We start from the raw sequence: 19,416 nt of genomic DNA on the forward strand, positions 1-19,416 counted from the left end.
AATGAGCTGAAACAGGAAAAATTGTCTAATTCTTTGTGTAATACATGTGCCTCTGGTAGTTTGTGTTGTGTTTGACTGTGATGTAGTTACGTGTGAAGTGTTCCTTGCTATCCTTTTAACATCACTTAGCAACAACTAAAGTATACACATATGCTGACTCAAGACAAAATCAGATAATGGCCCTGAGCGGGATGTATCAGTCAGGACTGTCAAATTGACCCCGGTTCAGACAGGATATCTGATAAAGTGGTTCAAAGGACAAAACTACAAATCATGAAATTCTGAAGTAAAAATACCTGCTGGAAACACAGTAACTTGGGGATAATTTCAAAGTAACTTGCCTGGTGGAAACTGATTTTACATTTCGTTGAAGTCCATGGAGATAAAAATTGGGCGGCACAGTGGCGCAGTGGTTAGCGGCGCAGTGGTTAGCACCGCAGCCTCACAGCTCCAGCGACCCAGGTTCGATTCTGGGTCCTGCCTGTGCGGAGTTTGCAAGTTCTCCCTGTGACCGTGTGGGTTTTCGCCGGGTGCTCCGGTTTCCTCCCACAGCCAAAGACTTGCAGGTTGATAGGTAAATTGGCCATTATAAATTGCCCCTAGTATAGGTAGGTGGTAGGGGAATTGAGGGAAGGTGGGGATATGAGAGGGTAATGGGATTAATGTAGGATTAGTATAAATGGGTGGTTGATGGTCGGCACAGACTCGGTGGCTGAAGGGCCTGTTTCAGTGCTGTATCTCTAAAATAAATAAATAAATAAAAATGGGCTTGTGTCAGTTAACAGTTTCAAGCAGCAGAAGACCTTTGGTCCATCTAAACCCCCTATACCCTTGGGGCATTTCTAATAAGTCTGATTCCCATTGGTTGATAAACATTTGTCCAGTTCCTTCTTGAAACCCATTAAAGTTTCGTGTTCCCCTGCCGGTATTCTGTTTCACATAGTGACCATCCCTTTAGTAACAAGGTTTTTCTTGTATGCCAGGCAGCCTCTGAAAGGAAGAAACATAGGTTGTGAAAATTACTAGTGCCGATGAAATGGGAATGTCTTATACGATTGGGCCAAAGTATGACCATTTGACATTGTAAGTAATGAACAAGTTGATATATCTTATTCCTGAACTGACAGTTGCAATGTCAACTTCTTGGTTCAGGCCAGAAAGAATCTCTCTGATGCATCTCAGGCAACGTTTTTGAGTCTCCTGTACCTCCTCTATCCTACCTGTACCTCAGGGAAGGTCCTAACTCCAGTTTCACACATGAGATTTTTGAGTCACTTTCTCCGGAAGAGTAGCTGAAGTTTTTATCTGCAGAGTGTCTTCTCCAAACTAGGCTGCAACCAAGGCTAAAGAGCTCCACCTACTCATATGATGGAGGGGGACGGAATCACCCACACCCATCAGACCGCAGTACCCATCCTAGGCGTCAACCCAGTATTCTGAGCCTGCACTCCACTCTCCTATTGATGAGGCTGTCTGAAGTGGGGTCCAACCTCAAACCAGAGGCAGGCACACTACCACTGAGCCAGTGGTCGCTCCACCTGGACAAACATACCTTACTGCATGTCAACTCATATTCTCGTCTCTGCTCTCCGGGGCTTGAATGCCGATATTGGACATAAAAATCCAATTCAATCCATGTTGATTAATTGAATTTCATCAGGTGATGCGCCACTGCTGAGCATATGGAAGGCTGAGATAGAGATATTTTAGTCAGGGAATCAAGGGATATGGGAAGTGGGTGGGAAAGTGGAGTTGAGGCTGAAGATTAACCATGACTGTATTGAATGGCGGAGCAGGCTTTAAGGGCTATATGGTCTACTCCTGCTCATATTGCTTATGTTCTTATGTTGTGAATGTTAGTAGACCTCTGTGCAACTTTCTGATCGTTAGTTCACAATCAGTCCCAGTACAAATTTCACATTTTAACAGAATTTTTTCCTGTTACCCTTCAGTTCTCTCTTCCCAAGTACAAATAATGTAGGAATAGGAGGAGGCCATTCAGCCCCTTGCACCTGTCCTGCCATTCAATTAGGTCACGGTTGATCTGCATCTCGTCTCCATTCTCCTGCCTTTGCTTCAGATCCCTTGATACTGTTACCCAACAAAATCCATCAATCCCAGTCCTAAAAGTTCCAACTGACTCCCAGCATCCACAGCCTTTTGGGGAGAGAATTCCAGGTCTCGACTACGCTTTGTGTGAAAAAGTGTTTCCTGAGTTCCCTCTTAAAAGACCTAGCTCTCAATTTGATAATATGTCTCCTCGTTTTTGATTCCCGAGGCAGAAATAGTTTCTCTCCATCCACCCTATTGAATACTTTTGTCATTTTAATGCCTCAATCAGAACACCCCCACAATCTTCTAAACGAAAGGGAACACAAGCCAATCGCTACAACAGCTGGTCATAAATTAACCCCTTAAGCCCCAGTATCATTCTGTTGAATCTATGCTGCACCCCCCACCTATTTGCTGTATTCCAGCAATTTAACTCAGAGTCTTGACACAAGTGGTGACAAGTGGCTTGACACCCACAAGGGACCATAAATGGTATGAAAAGTAATTTTCTATCAGGACATTTGAGGCACTTTCCAGACCACTCTATGTGTTTGTCTAATGTTTTCCTGTGTCTACACGCTCCTTTTGTGTCACATTATATCCCTCCTGCTGTGGTGCTGCCAGCTTTGAACAGATACCTTCCCCATTAAAACTCAGGTTTTAGGAATTGAGGGGGAAAGCCTACAGTTATGAACATAGGGCAAGAAATAATCAGCTGATCCACCAACCCTGCCCCATACTCCTGACTAGACATTTCCTGCCCCCACCTCTTCCTGTCCCCCAGACCCACCTCCACAGCTACGTTTTCTCCTGGGAGAGGCATAAAACAGAAAAACCCAGGGCCAATAAGGGAAAAAGATACTCTTGAAAGTTCCTGTCCGACCACCTCAGGCGATTGAAACCAGTACAGGAGATCGCACGGACCAAGTGTTATCTCTAAAGTCATTTACATTCTTTAGGATGCAACCTTTGCCTCAGTCAGGAACCAGTCCAGCTTCCTCTTGAAAAAGTACAGAAAGCTAACATACACTCCACCAGCCGGCAACACATTCCAGAGGCTCACTGCTGTCTGGGAAAAGACAAACTGCCCAATGTCCAGTCTATTCCTACTCTTACACCATTGAAACATGTGTCCTCAGGTTCTCCCCAATCTGTCAAACTGAAATACTCTATCAATAGGCACACTATCCAGCCTATTTGGTATTTTATAGACCTCTGTCAGGTTGCTTCCATATCTACACTGCTCGAGAGGAAATCGATCCAGCTCTAAGCTTATCAGACTAAGCTTCTTTAATCTTTAAGCTTTACATGCATTAACATGTATTAATCTTATGAGCAATTTTAGGAGTATGGGTGAAAGCAACTGCTCCTTGGACACTAACACAGAATGACTGCACCTTACTGCTCACTTACCGAATGAAAGCTCTGACACACAGAGAAAATGAACCCCAATAACTTTTTAAAATATCAAGGATTAAGGCTAAAATTTCTCTGCTAAGGAATAATGATAATTAACAATCTGCTATCAAAAGTGTATTCCAAAAATCACCCATTTCAAAGCTGTGATTTCTCACTATTCTGTTCCTGGGTCTGCGATCTTTTGTTCAAAGAGAAATTAATTGATGTGATGACATTGAAACAAAAAATAAATCTTTTGAGAACTGAATATCTTCACACAGATTGCTAAATCTTAGCTCCAGACTCATGGCAACTTACAAGAGAAGAATGTTTTAATGAATTCTGCTTTGGCCTCCAGGATGGGATTTTTCTGTGGGATGTAATTGGAATGTTACACTCAAACTTATTCCCATTTGCGCTCCCATTTGGTCGATGTCTACTTTCACTCAAATTTCCTGCCAATCTCATTAACATATGCTAGCATGTAAAAGTCATCATTAATAATTGGGACCCAAGGAAAGTGCAGAACACCGTATAATCCTTCTTTAAGTATTTAAAATCAATGTTTCAAGCCATTCAACTGTCATTCATGCACATTAGCATATACAGGATTTAAATGTAACTTTGTGTGATATGCGTGTGCAGCCTGTTTTACCTCTCTCCCATTTCTGGGCTGGATTTTGTGCTGAAGGCAGGGCTTCCAATACTGGGCAAAAAGGCAGGGGAAACTCCACCTTTCCTTTTTGTGCCTCCCCGGAGTGAACATCCAGTCTTTCTGAATCAAAGTTTTAGGAGACGGGGTCCCCGTCCCTTTAAAGCCTTTAAAGGTGGAAGGGGGTCCCAGCGGGTAAAATTGTTCCCAGTGCGGGTCCTCCGTGGGTCACAAATTGCCCACAAAGGAGGGACCACCCCCTCCAAGCCCACAGGGTGGGTGTCTCACTTTACAAGGCAACCTGTCCCCATGGCAGAGGCCCTCCTGCCGCATGTAAGATCCCAGCGGCAGCGGGAAGAGGCCCTTACTTGGCCATTAATTAGCCACTTAAGGGCCTCAATTGGCCTCTGGATGGGAAAGCCGTCATCGGCCTATCCTGCCCCCTGGAAGATCGCTCAGTGATGGCAAGGCGACGGGCCCTCTGCCCTGCCACCCGTTCCCCCCCCCCCCCACCTTCACCCATCACGATTCTCTGTGCCCCACCCCCGCCTCCGACCTCGCCTCAGGGGCCCCTGTAAAATCTCGGCCTTTATTTGCAGTAAAGGAGGCTAGCAACTGGCTATTACCCATCTTATGCTATCGCACCAAGTCAAAATGACCCAGTGCATGTTTCTGAACAAACAATCGGGAATTTCTAAAATTTTGAATGTAATAATTTATTGAAAAGTTCCCTCAAGAAATTCAACAAAACACCAAAACAATGATGTGGTCTCCCGCTGCACCTACAGTTCTGAGCATAATTCTAAACCCCTTTTGCACCAGCGCAATTGCAGGATGTTCGCATGAACGACTTGTTAGCCTGAGTGTGGAGACATTATACGCTTGAGGGACGGGATTGATTGGCAAGTGTAGAAGAGTGGGGAAATTCAGGCCTAACATAATTACCTGCATAACACGCTTGCATCCAAGCTTCCTCGATCTTTTGCACCTTGTATTTGCTTTCTGCCTGATTACACACTCTCTGTGCAAACTCACAGGAAACTCCACCTTGTTGTGCTTAGCAGAAAGGAGATGACACAAGTCTGGAGCACTGGGGGAGAAGGGAACTGATCTACAGTCAAGTACTGCAATGTTACCATCGATGGTGATGCCTGGAGTCTCCTAAAATGATTAGATTCTATTACATTTGAGATGTACCCTGTTGTTATGCTTCATGCCCACCTTAAACTCTGTCTCCCCGTTCCCCATCCCCCTCCTCTTCCTCTATCTTTTCCTCTGTCATTGCACAAAGGAACACCAAAATGTTGTCAGCGGTGCCTCAATGGTAGCATTCTCACCTCTGAGTCTGTAGGTTCAAGTCCCAATCCAGAGACTTGAGCACATAATCTCGGCAGACACTTCCATGGGGAGTGCTGCACTGTTGGCAGTGTTGTCTTTTGCATCAGACGTTAAAGCAAGCCTCAGGTGGAAGTAAAAAGTCCCACGCCACTATTTTGAACAGCAGGGGTGTTCTCCCAAGTGTACAGGCCCATGTTTATTCCTCAACTACAGGAACATTTCCTCATTTCCCGGCGGAGCAGCAGGAGAAGGTAGCGACTCTTCGGTGGGTAAGTGAAGGCACCAGGAGCTGTGTTTTAAAAGTTGTACTTACTGTTTTCCTTGTGTTCAAGTTACTTTTGGCGCGGGAGGAACCGGAAGCTGGACGGCAGCAAGGACTCCTGGGTAGGTATTTTCTTTAAAGGTGCGGAGCAGAGTTCCTGCTCCTCCTGCAGTATGTTCGAGGTGAGGGGAACCTCCGGTGACCCTGCCGACTTCACCTGCTGGAAGTGCATCCGTCTCCAGCTCCTATCAGACCGTGTTAGGGAACTGGAGCTGGAGCTGGATGAACTGAGGATCATTCGGGAAGCTGAGGGGGTGATAGATAGAAGCTACAGGGATGTCGTTACTCCACAAAACAAAGGCAGCTGGGTAACAGTTAGAGGTGGGAAGAGGTCAGTGCAGGGATCTCCTGTGGTCGTTCCCCTCAGCAACAAGTATACAGTTTTAGATACTGTTGGGGGGGACGGCCTATCGGGGGCAGGCTGCAGTGAACGGGCCTCTGGCACGGGGTCCTGCACTGTGGCTCAGAAGGGAAGGAGGGAGAACGGGAGAGCACTAGTCATCGGGGACTCGATGGTGAGGAGTACCGACAGGCGGTTCTGTGGGCGCAAGCGAGACGCACGGATGATTTGTTGCCTCCCTGGTGCCAGGGTCCGTGATGTTTGTGATCGCGTCTTCAGGATCCTTAAAGGGGAGGGGGAGCAGCCAGAGGTCGTGGTGCACATTGGCACCAACGACGTAGGAAGGAAGGGTGGCACAGATGTTAGAAGTGAGTTTAGGGAGTTAGGCTGGAAGCTGAAAGCTCGGACGGACAGAGTTGTTATCTCTGGTTTGTTGCCGGCGCCACGTGATAGTGAGGCTAGGAATAGGGAGAGAGCACAGCTGAACACGTGGCTGCAGGAATGGTGTAGGAGGGAGGGCTTCCAGTTCTTGGATAATTGGACTGCATTCTGGGGAAGATGGGACCTGTTCAAACAGGACGGGCTGCATCTGAACCAGAGGGGCACCAATATCCTGGGAGGGAGGTTTGCTAGTACTGTTCGGGAGGGTTTAAACTAGTTTGGGAGGGGGATGGGAACCGGACTTGTAGTCCAGGGACCAGTGGGTCCACTCAGAAAGACAAAGAGTGTAGTGAGGTATTGGGGAAGGTAGCACTGTCGCAGAGGACAGATGGGCACGGAGAAGGGTTAAAGTGCGTATACTTCAACGCAAGAAGCATCAGGAATAAGGTGAGTGAATTGAAGGCGTGGATGGGCACTTGGGACTACGATGTTGTGGCCATCACTGAAACGTGGATAGGTGAGGGGGAGGAATGGTTCTTGGAGGTACCTGGTTATAGATGTTTTCATAAGATTAGGAATGGTGGTAAAAGAGGTGGGGGGGTGGCATTGTTAGTTAGAAATAGTGTAACAACTGCTGAAAGAATTTTCGAGGAGGATCTGCCGACTGAGGCACTGTGGGTTGAGGTCAGGAACAGGAAAGGAGCAGTCACCTTGATGGGAGTTTTCTATCGGCCCCCCAATAGCAGCAGGGAGGTGGAAGAGCAGATTGGGAAACAGATTTTGGAAAGGAGCAGAAGTCACAGGGTAGTAATTATGGGGGATTTCAACTTCCCAAATATTGATTGGCAACTCTTTAGATCGAATAGTTTGGATGGGGTAGTGTTTGTGCAGTATGTCCAGGAAGCTTTTCTGACTCAGTATGTAGACTGCCCGACCAGAGGGGAGGCAATATTGGATTTGGTACTAGGTAATGAACCAGGGCAAGTGATAGAGCTGTTGGTGGGCGAGCACTTTGGAGATAGTGATCACAATTCTGTAGCATTCACTGTGGTAATGGAGAGGGATAGGTATGTGCAACAGGGCAAGGTTTACAATTGGGGGAAGGGTAGATATGATGCTGTCAGGCAGGAACTGAGGAGCATAAGTTGGGAGCATATGCTGGCAGGGAAGGGCACGGTCGAAATGTGGAACTTTTTCAAGGAGCAGATAGTAGGGGCCATTGATAAGCATGTCCCTGTCAGACAGGGAAGGGATGGTCATGTGAGGGAACCGTGGTTGACAAGAGAGGTTGAGAGTCTTGTTAGGAAGAAGAAGGATGCGTATATAAGGTTGAGGAAAAAGGGCACAGGCATAGCTCTGGAGGGATACAAGATGGCCAGGAAGGATCTGAAGAAAGGGATTAGGAGAGCTAAGAGAGGGCATGAAAAATGCTTGGCGGGTAGGATAAAAGAAAACCCCAAGGCCTTTTACGCGTATGTCAGAAATATGAGGATGACTAGGGGGACCGTAGGTCCGGTCAAGGACAATAGCGGGAGACTGTGTGTTGAGCCGGAAGAGATAAGTGAGGTTTTGAATGAGTACTTCTCTTCGGTATTTACGAATGAGAAGGGGTGTATTACTGAAGAGGACGGTGTGAAACAGACTGGTAAGCTCGAGGAAGTGCTCGTTAGGAGGGAAGATGTGTTGGGGTTTTTGAATAACTTGAAGATAGACAAGTCTCCCGGGCCTGACGGGGTATATCCAAGGATGTTATGGGAAGCAAGGGATGAAATTGCAGAGCCGCTGGCAATGATCTTTTCATCTTCTCTGTTGACGGGGGTGGTACCAGGTGATTGGAGGGTGGCAAATGTTGTGCCCCTGTTCAAGAAAGGGAATAGGAACAACCCTGGGAATTACAGGCCAGTTAGTCTTACTTCGGTGGTAGGCAAGTTGATGGAAAAGGTGCTGAGGGATAGGATTTCTGAGCATCTGGAAAGACACTGCTTGATTCGGGACAGTCAGCACGGTTTTGTGAGGGGTAGGTCTTGCCTCACAAGCCTGATTGAATTCTTTGAGCAGGTGACCAAGCAAGTGGATGAGGGTAAACCAGTGGATGTGGTGTACATGGATTTTAGTAAGGCATTTGATAAGGTCCCCCATGGTAGACTTATGGAGAAAGTCAGGAGGCATGGGATAGTGGGGAATGTGGCCAGTTGGATTAAGAATTGGCTAACTGATAGAAGGCAGAGAGTGGTCTTAGATGGTAAATACTCAGCCTGGAGCCCAGTTACCAGTGGCGTGCCACAGGGATCAGTTCTGGGTCCTCTCCTGTTTGTGATTTTTATTAACGACTTGGATGAGGAAGTCGAAGGGTGGGTCAGTAAATTTGCAGATGATACAAAGGTTGGTGGAGTTGTGGATACCGAGGAGGGCTATTGTCGTCTGCAAAGGGACTTGGATAGGTTGCAGTGCTGGGCTGAAAAGTGGCAGATGGAGTTTAACCCTGAAAAGTGTGAGGTCGTCCATTTTGGAAGGACAAACACGAATGCAAAATACTGGGTTAACGGTAGGGTTCTTGGGCATGTGGAGGAGCAGAGAGACCTTGGGGTCTATGTGCATAGATCGTTGAAAGTTGCAACTCAAGTGGATAGGGCTGTGAAGAAGGCATATGGGGTGTTAGCGTTCATTGGCAGAGGGATTGAATTTAAGAGCCGTGAGGTGATGATGCAGCTGTACAGGACCTTGGTAAGGCCTCATTTGGAGTACTGTGTGCAGTTCTGGTCGCCTCATTTTAGGAAGGATGTGGAAGCCTTGGAGAGGGTGCAGAGGAGATTTACCAGGATGTTGCCTGGAATGGAGAATAAGTCTTACGAGGAAAGGCTGAACATTCTAGGCCTCTTCTCGTTAGAACGGAGAAGGATGAGGGGTGACATGATAGAGGTTTATAAGATGATCAGGGGAATAGATAGGGTAGACAGTCAGAAACTTTTTCCCCGGGTGGAGCAAAGCGTTACAAGGGGTCATAAATTTAAGGTGAAGGGTGGGAGATATAGGGGGGATGTCAGGGGAAGGTTCTTTACCCAGAGAGTGGTCGGGGCATGGAATGCCTTGCCTGGGGAAGTTGTTGAGTCAGAAACTTTAGGGACTTTCAAACGGCTTTTAGATAGGTATATGGATAAAGGAGAATGATGGGGTATAGATTAAATTGTCCTTGACAGAGGACAAAGGATCGGCACAACATCGTGGGCCGAAGGGCCTGTTCTGTGCTGTATTTTCTATGTTCTATGTTCTAACATCCTGTGCACAAATTGACTGCTGCGTTTCCTACATTACAATGGTGAGTACACTTCAAAAACACTTCTTCGGCCGTAAGGCACGTTGAGACTTCCTGAGGTCGATAAATGCAAGTCTTTCTTTCTTAAAGGAAATCGATTTTCAAGACAGGTAATGGAGGGGAGCCTGTGAAAGTGAATCCATCTGCAACTCTCCCTCTTCACTGCATGTTAAAATGGAAAGTGTTGGGATGAGTGACATTAGCTGTTAATGAGAGAGTCTGACCCACGGGCTGACTGACAGCAACTGGATGGGGTGCTCACTCACTTGTGACAAGAAGATCTGGAATGCTTTGGAGGAGCTTGAGGAGATACAAAGAGGCACAAATGCATATCAAGCAATTATCGTTGGAGATGCGCCACACAGTCCCGTTGAATGCAACAAGGGAATAGAAAGTAGGAATAAAAAAATACAAGTTCAATTTGAGCAATAAACACAATAATACATAATTAAACCATCAGGACATATAACCATTTTACAGCCTTCTTGAAATAGATTTGGCAATATTAGAATCAAATACTTTCTCAAACAAAACACTTCAATCATTTTTATTATACTTTAAATAAATACAATGTTCCCTGTTTTTATTGTTGTTGGTGTAGTTGAGTTAAAGCAAAAGGTTGCTGAAAAAATTAATCAGATTTCATAAAAAATAATTCCTGGCTGGATTTTTTAATGATTATTTGCTTAATTTTGTCATTCATTGGCATTTAAGCAATTACAACTGGAATGGAAAGAGGATTTGTGGCTTGGTCTCAGACGTGTGCTGAAGTCTGGGAGTACGCCTGCTAATTTATACTAGTTTGTTACTCCCCCCACTAACTTAGAATTATCCAAAGGAACTAATCCTCTGAGTGGTGGGTCACCTTTGATCAAGTGGATGAGTCTCTCCATAGGCTGCTGCGTTTGAAAAACTAGCCCTAAACTAACCACCCAGTGGCAAGCAAAATCTAAACACTGTTGAAGACACACTTCCAGCAATGAATGCTTCTCTACCATCACTTTTTATTGTATTAAACTCTCCCACAAGTCCTGTGACATGTTTAACAGTGGCACTTTGTGGTGCGAGGTTGCTCTTTAATAAGAAAATGACAATTTTAGCTGCAGATACACACAGGATCTGTACTAGGGTTGGGTTCAGTGGTTTATGTTAACCAATCGTCCGAATGGCAGCATGGGCCTAACCTCGAATATTGGCAATTCTACTGCAGCAACGTACACTTTCCATATTCATTGAGCATCTAAAACTGCCTACTTCTCCCATCTCTGTCCCAAAGTCAGTTCCATTGCCATTGGACCTGCATCTACCTCCGTTACCTCCAGACATGTGACTGTAAAGTGTAGCCACTTAGAAAAACATAAAGAAAGAACTCTTTTCAGAATTCAGGATGTGGGTATCACTGGCAAGGCCAGCATTTACTGCCCATCCCTTTACAACTGAGTGGCCAGCTAGGCCATTTCAGAGGGTAGTTAAGAGTCAATCACATTGCTGTGGGCCAGACCAGGAGAGCAGCTTTCCTTCCCTAAAGGAGATTAGTGAACTAGATGGGTTTTTATAACAATCCAGCAGTTTCATGGTCACCATCTCTGATACTAGCTTTTAATTCCAGATTTATTTAATTAACTGAATTCAAATTCCCACCTTCTGTGATCGGACTTGACCTTACATATACCAGATTATTAGACCAGGATTAGTATGGATTACTAATGCCCTAACATAACCACGATGTTATCATACCCCTAACTTGCATTTCTATAACAACTTTCATGACATTAGGATACCTCAAAGCATTTTACAGACACTGGAGTACTTTTGAAGTGCTGCACTGTCCAGGGTGCCATCTTGCAGAATAGACATTAAACCAAGGCCCCATCTACCTCTCAGGTGGATGTAAAAGGTCCCATGGCATTAAATAAAGAAGAGCAGGGGAGTTACCCCAAGTGTTCTGGCCAATATTTATCCCTCAACCAAGATCTGCAAAAAAATGGATTAACTGGTCATTTGTCTCAGTGCTGTTTTGTGGGAGCTTGCTGTGCACAAATTGGCTGCCACATTTCCCCATGAAACAACTGCAACTACATTTCAGAAATACTTCATTGGCTGTGAAGAGCTGTGAAATGCCCTGAGGATGTGAAAGATAATCCTGCTAGGAGCCTTGCATCACAGAATCCCTCCCTATGCTTCTTAATCCAGATAATACTCTGCATACGATTGGGCTAAATTTCACTACACTGCTGCAGTTTGAAATGGATTTACAAGTGATTGAAGCAGAGTTTGGCAATGGATAGAAGGCCTGATTTAATCATTGTACCGATGCCAGCATAATTGCAGCACAAGCTTGGAATTCAATATTAACTTCGGAAGCATGGTAGATTCTACATTACTGGATCAATTTTTGGAATGCTTATGTGGATCCTTGTCCGCCAGGAGCATATAATGCGGCAGCGCTCGCCACAATTTTACATCCATGTGTTTTTATTTTCTTGATATGTACCTGCCAAGCCGAGAATGCATATTTGTAAAATGAGTCTGCAAACTTTTTTTAAGGAATCAGGATTTATTCAACAAGTCAATCAACAAAAAAATCAGGGAATTTGTTCTGCTTTTGGTTCTCAGAGTGTGAATGTCCTTACTTTTGGGCTTACTGACACTTCCATTCTTCCAATCTTTTCCACTGAGAGTAATCTTTTTAATCTTTAAACAATTTAATGTGTTAACACCAGAAATGTGACTAATCCTAATTTATTTCTGATTATTTCAGCTTTATGATTCTGAATTGCCTAAACTTAACTCCTGCATGTATCACCCAGCAACTCTGCGGGAGCTACCAGGACTGTAATTCAAGGTTATTAAAACTCATGCCCTGCACTGGGCAAGTGCATTTATGGAGAACACTCTGACCAAATTACTCTGGAGAGGAAAGAACTTCTTTTTACCTACATAATGGGTCTGGCATGTCAGGGAAAACACTGTCTGGTGGTTCAGGCTGCAGCTAGGTGAAAAAATTCAATGTCATGCTCAAAAAATGGATCAGATCAAAACTCTGCAGTCCTGTCTCATCCAGTCATGAAAGGTAATGGACAATTAAACAAATAACTGGAGGAGGAGGCTTCAAAAATATCCCCATCCTCAATGACGGGGGAGCCCAGCACATCAGTGCAAAAGACAAAAGATGGCACCTCTGACACTACAGCATTCCCTTTGTACTGCACAGGTATGTCAACCTTGATTTTTGTGTTCAAGTTCTGGAGTGGGACTTGAAGAAGTGGGGCTACAACCTTCGGACTCAGAGATGGGAGAGTAACCACTGAGCCACTTGGCTGTACTGAAGGTGCAGCTGTGTCTGGTTTACCATCCTGTGTACACATGACGTATACTCACAGATCTCACTGGCGGTTTAAAGCAGCGTTCATGCCTGTGCCCTGTGGCAGAACAATCAGTGGAAAAAATCCTCTAGTTTGGCATAATTGAAACCTATACTTTCTTGGTGTCATTATAAACCATAGGGCAGCATGTCAACTTTTATCTGATAATGCTCCCGTGAAGTGCCTGGGGACATCGTATGACATTAAAGATGCTATATAAATGCAAATAGTTGTTGTAAGGCAGATTTTCTGAATCTTTTCCGGGTCTGGTGAATACTGGATTATCACCCTGTAATTTTCTGATAAATAGTGGGGGCAGTAATGTAGTTGTTTTATTACCAGACTAGCAATCCAAAAGGCTGGATTAATAATCCCAAGAATATGAATTAAAATCCCACCATTGGCATTCTGAGAATTTGAATTGAGTTTAAAAACAAAATCTGGGAACAAAAAACTTGGTATTAGTAAAAGTGACTACGAAGCTGTCAAATTGTCATAAAACCTAACTGATTCACGAATGTCCTTTACAGAAGGAAACCTTCTGTCCCACAACAATGTGGTTGACTTGCCCTATGAAGTCTGCTATGATCCCCATGGGAATCAGCAAACTAAAAGAATCAAATCCACCGACCAACCCCTCTCCAATTTAGAACAAAAAAACAAACGAACAAGGTTTCACTTTTATAAATTTTACTTTAACACTTAAACCAAAACCAACATAAATTAAACATGAGCTAACAGTTAAATCACGGTTGATATATATATAGCTTAAAGATTACTTGTTAAATACGAAATGCAACAAAGATAGATCTCATGGATTTTCTAAGCAGTCTTCTTAGCAAAGATGGAAACAAACAGTCACAAAGTTCCTCAAAACCATAAACTTTTTCAGGTAGCTGTCCAACTCCTATCTTCTAAGATGCTGATACGGAGGTAATATCTTCTCGTCGATAGTGAGCGTTGCAGTCTTCCCTTAAGTCTTGTTGCCTCTCGAACAACCCTGGTCCTGCTCATGATAGTCTTGATGGAGTGGTTTCACCTGTAGCTCTTTAGTCACCGAAAACAGCTGTGGCAAGTCATATTTGCCAATGGCCAGCTCCCACAATCAAGTATTTTCTTCCATGCAGCCTGCTTCAATTCTGCAGTCTTGTAAACTGAGCTTGGATAGCTCTGGTCACAGCTCTGGTCATATGACTCTGTATACTGTGTTTTTAACTGGTCCTAACCAGTTCTGTTTTCCCAGAATTCTGAAGCTTTTAATTGCATTTTCCAGTGAAGTATTTCCTTAAAAAAAACAAGCTTTGAAACCAGAGTCAGTGCACCGAACAGTACATTCAACAAGTCAACTGTTCAGGTAACAGTCTGCACATGTGGACTCCATCACAAGTGGTCTAGCAAGCCACTCAGTTGTACCAAAACCACTATCAAGGATTCAGGATTCAAGAAGGTAGCTCACCACCACTGTTTCGGGGCAATTAGGGATGGGCAATAAATGTCAGCCTTGCCAGTGATGCTCACATCCCATGAATAAAAAGAAATTCTTGGTGGTGGGCAAGGATTTGCAATATCAACTCTCCTGGGTTTGGTAGAGGGAAGCAAATTCACTCAAACATTTGAAATAATGCTATCTTTGAAGGAGTTAAACAATCCAAGAACTGGAATTTCATCTTGTGATAGTAATACTGAACCTCTTGGTATATTTATATGTAAGTCCTGTGTCCCATTTTAAAGAAGGAATTAACCTATTTAAAATAGAGTTTAACCTGTTAATGGAAATAGTAAAGAAAAGAATTTGAAAGGGAATGGGCTAAAAGCTATCATCAGTTGTCACAAAAACCCATCTGGTTCACTAATGTGCTTTTGGGGAAGGAAATTTGTTGTCCTTACCTGGTCTGGCCCTACATGTGACTCCAGACCCACAGCAATGTGGTTGACTTTTAACTGCTCTCTGAAATGGCCGAGCAAGCCACTCAGTTGTGAAGGGCAATTGGAGATGGGCAACAAATGCTGGCCTTATCAGTGAGACTCACATCTCATGAAAGAATAAAAAAACATGCTGCAAATATCACATGGCATGTTACTAAACCAGATAGTATTACTTATATCATATAGGATGTTGCTGATACATAATGGGGGCTGTTTTGGTGAAAGGGTGGAAATAGGTGAGAAATGTGTGCTGTGCTATTAAGACATGCCTGTTTAAAGTCTAGTTCAATTATGCAATTTAGGTCCTAATTACTGATTACCATAATTTGAATTTGCCTGGAGGTGCTAAAGCAGACACCTGCAGGTTTAGTGGTCAAGCACTGATTAGATGCAATTTCCGTTGAGCGGTATGTGTATGTTCCACGCATCCACTTGCACTGAAGGTGTGGAGTGCGCTGGCTGACACACAGCGGCATATTTCAGGCTCGGGGATCTAGGGTGTGGGAACACAGATTCTTGGACAAGGTACTGGAGATCCATGGAGGAGGTCCAAACAAGCTGGGACAACCTGTACCCGCAGAGGGTACGGAGTCCATCCTGCCCTCCTGTCCAATGTTCCTGCTAAGGTGCGTGGCCACACAGCGACCCAAAAGTTCCCGCGCAGGCTATGCACAAGTTGGTCTCTTTATTTTCTGCACGTGCTCTGGCACGCAAAAGAATTTAAATGCCCCACGCACTTAAACGTTGGCCGCACATTACAAAAACAATTAGGGAATATGTTTCTCCTTTCCCTCCCGTCCTTCTCCCCTGCAGCAGCTGGTGGTGCTCTGCCTCACCTCATCTCCATCCATTCATTGTGCAGACAAAGTGGGAGCTGCAAGATGTCCAAGCACTCCCTTTATCCTGCTGACTCCTCTAAGGTGTCCAATTAAGTGGAGTCATACAGACCTTACTCTTTTTAGGTGAGATCCTCAGAGAATTTCAAGAATAAATGTTCCGATGAAGTCTTGACAAAGTGTTCCAGGAAGTCCCTGATGTGTTTCAAAAGTCCTCTTCAAACCTCCGGCAGCAAATGAACAGTAAAATATGATAAAGAATAATAGAATGGTTCCAGCACAGTAGGAGGCCATTCGGCCCATCGTGTCTATGCTGGCTGTTTGCAAGAGCAATTCAGCTAGTCCCATTCCCCTGCCCTTTCTCCATAGTCCTGCAAATTTTCTCTTTTCAGGTGCTTATCCAATTCCCTTTTGAAAGCAGTGACTATATCTGCCTCCACCACACTGTCAGGCAGTGCATTCCAGATCCTAGCCACTCGCTGCATAAAAAGCTTTTCCTCATGTCACCATTGGTTCTTTTTCCATTCACCTTAAATTGGTGTCCTCTGGCTCTCAAACCTCCACCAGTTTCTCCCTATTAACTCTGCACTGACCCCTCATGATTTTGAACATGTCTATCAAATCTCCTCTCAACCTTCTCTTTTCTAAGGAGAACAATCCCAGCTTCACCACTTTATCCGCGTAACTGAAGTCCGTCATCCCTGGAACCATTCTTGTAAATCTTTTCTGCAACCTCTCTTAAGCCTTCACAACCTTCCTAAAGTGTGGTGCCCTCAATTGACACAATACTCCAGTTGAGGCCAAAACAGTGTTTTATAAGGGCTCATCATAACTTCCTTGCTTTGCTACTCTGTGCCTCTATTTATACTTTTAAAAAGCGCTCAAAATCCTTTGCAACATCTTGTTTATTCCCTACCAGCAGATCACCATTAGGAGAGGGCATTAGGTCAAGCGCCATCCACCAAAATGCCCTCCTGCCTCCTTAATGAACACTAGCAAGCAATTTAATTGGCGAGCAGCTGATTAACAATCCACCCAGCGGCTGTTCCTAGTGGAAGCTTCAACTCCTTTACCAAGGTGATGTATGTTGTGTGATATGATATTAGTATGCTTGGAGACGGGGGCCTAATTACAATATGTTAATCAATGTAAAGTAGATTAATAAACACTTACCTTTTCAAGACGGCCATCCCATGCTGATTCAGAGATCCGCAGCGGAACACTACTGCGGAGGGGGGAGGAGTGAAGTTTTCAGGCAGGGAGGTAATGGGGAAAACTCTTACTATTGGTTGTGGGGATAGTGGGAAGGGGTTGAGGGTCAAAGGTAATAAAGTTCGGGATCTAAATAAAAGTTTTTTTCTTGGGGGAGAGGGCAATTTATATATAGATTACTCATTGGGAGGGTGGGAGAGGTGATTCATATTTACTTTTATTTATTTAGATATACAGCACTGAAACAGGCCCTTCGGCCCACTGAGTCTGCACTGACCAACAACCACCCATTTATACTAACCCTACATTAATCCCATATTTCCTACCACATCCCCACCATTCTCCTACCACCTACCTACACTAGGGGCAATTTACAATAGCCAATTTACCTATCAACCTGCAAGTCTTTGGCTGTGGGAGGAAACCGGAGCACCCGACGAAAACCCACGCAGACACAGGGAGAACTTGCAAACTCCGCACAGGCAGTACCCAGAACCGAACCCGGGTCACTGGAGCTGTGAGGCTGCGGTGCTAACCACTGCACCACCCTTCTGTACCACTGTGCCGCCCTTAAGTTGTATTAAAATTTTGTTTTTATTTCCCGGAGACTGGGACCTTTAAAAATTTAAATGCAACTGGAAGGCTTGAAGCCATTTTAAAATGGCACTGGATGCCATTGCCGGGGACGGAGCGGCCACCCCCTCTATGTCATCGGGAGCAGGAGTTCCACCCCCTCCATGTAAATGAGCCACTGCGAGAAATATCATGGTGGATCAGCAGTGCCCAAGTCGCGCATGCACTGTGCCTTTATATCACATTGGCGAGCTTTCAAAATTCAAGTCATTATATTGATGAAGTCAAACAAGTGGAAGCTTTCACCACTATTAACATCATGGGCCCAAAGAAAGCTGGCAAACATACACTCAGGGTCAAGATTGACACCAGCGCGAGTGCAAATTTCCTACCAGTCCAAATCCTCAAAGATATGTACCAGAGTTGTTGGAAATCAATGATACAACCATTGACTGCCAAGTTATCTGCATACATTGGATCACCCATCCTGTGCAGTGACACACCAACAATGCAATGCGAATATGGCAAGATGGCATAGAAACCACAAATGTTCTACCTAGTAGACATGAGCAGACCAGCAGTGGCAGGATTACCAGCATGTAAGGACCTCAACATCATAACCATCCATGACAGCATTGCCAAAGGGAAATCTCCAAGGACCGGAACATAAGAACATAAGAAATAAAAACAAGAAATGCTGGAAATACTCAGCAGATCTGGCAGCATCTGTGGAGAGAGAAGCAGAGTTAACGTTTCAGGTCAGTGACCTTTCTTCAGTGGCTCCACGACCTTCTGGTCAGCTATTCTGTGACCTTGTCCTATCTACACCTTCTCCTTTGTTATCTCTTGCCCCACCCCCGCTTTACTTGCTTATAACCTTTTACATTTCTAACATTTGCCAGTTCTGAAGAAGGGTCACTGACCTGAAACTTTAAATCTGCTTCTCCCTCTACAGATACTGCCAGACCTGCTGAGTATTTCCAGCATTTCTTGTTTTTATTTCAGATTTCCAGCATCCGCAGTATTTTGCTTTTATTATATAAGAACATAAGAACTATGAGCAGGAGTAGGCAATTCAGCCCCTCGAGCCTGCTGCGCCATTCAATACGATCATGGCTGATCCCATCTCGGCCTCAACTCCACTTTCCTGCCCATTCTCCATAACCCTTCAACCCATTACTAATTAAAAATCTGTCTATCTCCTCCTTAAATTTACTCGATGTCCTGGCATCCACCACACTCTGGGATAGTGAATTCCACAGATTCACGACCCTTTGAGGTAAGTAATTTCTCCTCATCTCTGTTTTAAATCTGCTACCACTTATCCTAAAACTATGACCTCTTGCTCTAGATTGCCCCACCAGAGGAAACATCCTCTCTACGTCTACTTTGTCAATCCCCTTAATCATCTTATATACCTCAATTAGATCTCCTCTCATTCTTCTAAACTCTAGAGAGTAAAAGCCTAAACTGCTCAATCTCTCTTTATAAGACAAACCCCTCATCTCTTCTGGAATCAATCTAGTGAACCTCCTCTGAACTGCCTCCTCAAGTAAGGGGACCAAAACTGTACGCAATACTCCAGGTGCAGTCTCACTAATGCCTTGTACAGTTGCAGCAACATTTCCCTACTTTTATACTCTATTCCTTTAACAATAAATGCCAAAATTCCATTTGCCTTCCTAATTACCTGCTGCCCCTTATTACT

The sequence above is a fragment of the Heterodontus francisci genome, chromosome 38 (assembly GCF_036365525.1).
Source record: "Heterodontus francisci isolate sHetFra1 chromosome 38, sHetFra1.hap1, whole genome shotgun sequence".
Lineage (NCBI taxonomy): Eukaryota > Metazoa > Chordata > Chondrichthyes > Heterodontiformes > Heterodontidae > Heterodontus > Heterodontus francisci.